This window comes from Mytilus galloprovincialis, chromosome 14 (assembly GCF_965363235.1).
Source record: "Mytilus galloprovincialis chromosome 14, xbMytGall1.hap1.1, whole genome shotgun sequence".
NCBI classification, from domain to species: domain Eukaryota; kingdom Metazoa; phylum Mollusca; class Bivalvia; order Mytilida; family Mytilidae; genus Mytilus; species Mytilus galloprovincialis.
In genome coordinates, this window is record NC_134851.1 from 65,473,238 (window position 1) to 65,476,490 (window position 3,253).

Below are 3,253 nucleotides of genomic sequence, written 5' to 3' on the forward strand. Positions count from 1 at the left end.
CACACTGATCTGTGTCCACACTTGTTATTATTTGAAAGATGAACAGAAATTGTAATTAAAACTAGAACATAAGCTTACATTTTTTTTACAATCTTAAGAAAGGTACACTGAATTACTAAGTGCAGTTGCTAATTACATGCCCATATTTATAGAAAGAACGAATTTCAGCCATATTGTAAATTCTGAAAAAACTGAGCATGTAAGTATCTGAATATCAGTCAGTCAAATAAAACGGATTTATTGTAAAGACGTTATAAATAATCAGAGAAAAGCACAACCATTTTCTATGCCAACATATGTGACCTACTGAATTGGACTATTTACGGGATTTGTTATAACATGAGCAACACGACGGAACCCACATGTGAAGCAGGATCTGCTTACCCTTCCGGAGCACCTGAGACCACTCCCAGTTTTTGGTGGGGTTCGGGTTGCTTATTCTTTAGTTTTATATGTTGTGTCATGTGTACTATTGTTTTGTCTGTTTGTGTTTTTCATGTTTAGCCATGGCGTTGTCAGTTTATTTTCGATTTATCAGTTTGACTGTCCCTCTTGTATCTTTCGTCCCTCTTTTAGGTAAATAGTGTAGACAAGATGAAAGACCATAAGTTTCTATATATTTGCATAGCAAAACATATAAGTTATGTTTTAATTATTTAACAAGAACAGCATTCAATGATCTAACTACGGTGTTAAATGGATTATTATTTTATAAAAGGCCCAGACATAAAAAAAAAAAAAAAGGAAACATTTCAATTGAGAAAACTAAGGGAACGACCCTTTAACTTCAAAAAGGGCAGAGGTGTATATTTTCCCCCTAAAAAAAATATTCTGACACAAAATTTGATGGAAAAATATATATTGTAGTCAAGCAGATGACAAAAACAAAAATATTCTGAATCCAGATTTCCCCATACTTTATGTGGTTAAGTTTTGACCAAAAAAAAATGATTTGATAGACAAACTAAAAAAAATCTGACTCGAACAAAAAAAAAAAACAAAACAATACCCTTCCGTCTTTTGAAGTTTAATGGTTACTCCCTTACGGTCTAACTTATAAAAAAACAATTATAAGTTTTGCAGTATTCAGCGTCTCACAAAATTACAATTTAAAAATGTAGTTACTCAATGTACAGTGGCGGATTCAGAAATGTTCATAAGTGGGGGCCCACTGACTGACCTAAGAGGGGGCCCGCTCCAGTCACGCTTCAGTGATTCCCTATATAAGCAACTAAATTTTTCCCCAAAAAGAGGGGGCCCCTGCCCCCCCCCCCCCCCCCCCCTGAATCCACCTCTGATGTATCACATCAAAATATTTTTAAGTGAGAGTGACTGAGGAGTTGACTATCATGCATCTCTATTCCGTAGAACTGAGTTATGTCCCTTGATAATTATGTTTATCAAATGAGACTGAATAATGTGTTAGTTTTGTACATCTTGTAGGATTTTAATTTGTGAAATCGCATTGATTCTTACTTATTAATGCTGTCATATTTGAAAAGCAATGGTATTGTCAATTGGAAGATGTATATTTGTTACAAAGGTAACTACTACAACTGTTGTGTGTGGCAATTATAACATCATTAAAGATTATGAATTTAAATAGTTCACAGATACAGCAACAAACGACAAAAGTAACCAGAAAGCTTGTTATAAACATTTTACAAAACAAATCTACTAGAAGTAGGTTATTTTAACTTTTTAACTTTCAGTTGAAGATAGATATGCAGTATACAAGATATATTTCTTAATTGAAAGAAAAACAAAAATTGTAATCTGAACTAGAACATAAGCAAACTTAAAATTGTCAAAACATACAAACAACATCATAGCTTATGGCAACACATCGATATCGTTGGCTTCCTAAAAAGAAACTTTAAAACAGCATGTCAGGACATCAAAATACAGGTATATCTTGCGCTAGTTCGACTAAATCTGGAATATTCATATAAAAAAGAAGATGTGGTATGATTGCCAATGAGACAACTGTCCACAAGAGACCAAAATGACACAGACATTAACAACTATAGGTCACCGTACGGCCTTCAACAATGAGCAAAGCCCATACCGCATAGCATGTACAGTATGAAACCTTCACACAGTTAAATAAACCTTCAAAATCGAGATGGTCCAAAGACGAGCTGCCAGATATGTCTGTAACAGGTACCGTAAGACTAGTAGTCGGACAGACATGATAAACTCATGAAACTGGCCTACACTACAGGAAAGACTGCGCGCAAGATTAATACAAAATAGTTCATGAAATCGATCGTAGTAATCCCATATGCTTTCTCATACCATCAGTCAGTGGAACCAGTTAAATCAAAATTTTACTTTTATATACACAAGTTCAACCGAAGAACATGATACATATAAATATTTTCCCATATACCATAACCAAGTGGAATATTTAATGCCAATCCAAAAAGTCATTGTTACTCCAGTCATCACTCACAGAGAGCAGCTCACGTCATCGTTCAAGTTGAGCCAACTGTACAGAAATCTTACATTTTTTTTTCTTATGTTATATAATGCTGTTACACCACTGTATCATGTGTATGTTACGCGCATGTTTTTCGCTTGCACATGCCTGTACATCCAAAAATGCCTTATCTTGTCGACAGCCATATATCATTACAATAGGATTATACATGCCCCGTAAATATAAATGCAAAGTGTATGCCAATTCCTATGTCGAATCAACAATTTGTCCGCATATTGGTAAATTATACATGATTTTACCTTAGGCATAGATTACCTTAGCTGGATTTGGCAAAACTTTTAGGAATTTTGGTCCTCAATGCTCTTCAACTTAATTCGTACTTTATTTGGCCTTTTTTAAGCCTCCCCAGGGTTTTTTTGATCGTGTGAGATTAGTATAGTGATTATTTGATTAATACCAGACCAAATGTTTTATGACGATTTGATATCTAGGACTGTATTTTTGATTATTTGAGTTATTTTGTTTAAAAAAAAATAATGATTATGTGATAATATTGACAGAAAAATTTTACGATTATGTGAATACTTGGACACCCCACTTCTTCTTCTTTGTATAAGCTTCCTATAGACAGGAACACCTTTAATAATATTAGAGTATATATGAGGGTAATTTTGTGGATAATTTTTTATTTGTTTTTTTTTATAACTTTGTACAGCACACTATGTGTATGGTTGCACAAGGGGCCTCTATTTTCATATTGGATATATTAAACGCGGAAACATTTTACCGAAGTTTTTTAATTTTTTTATT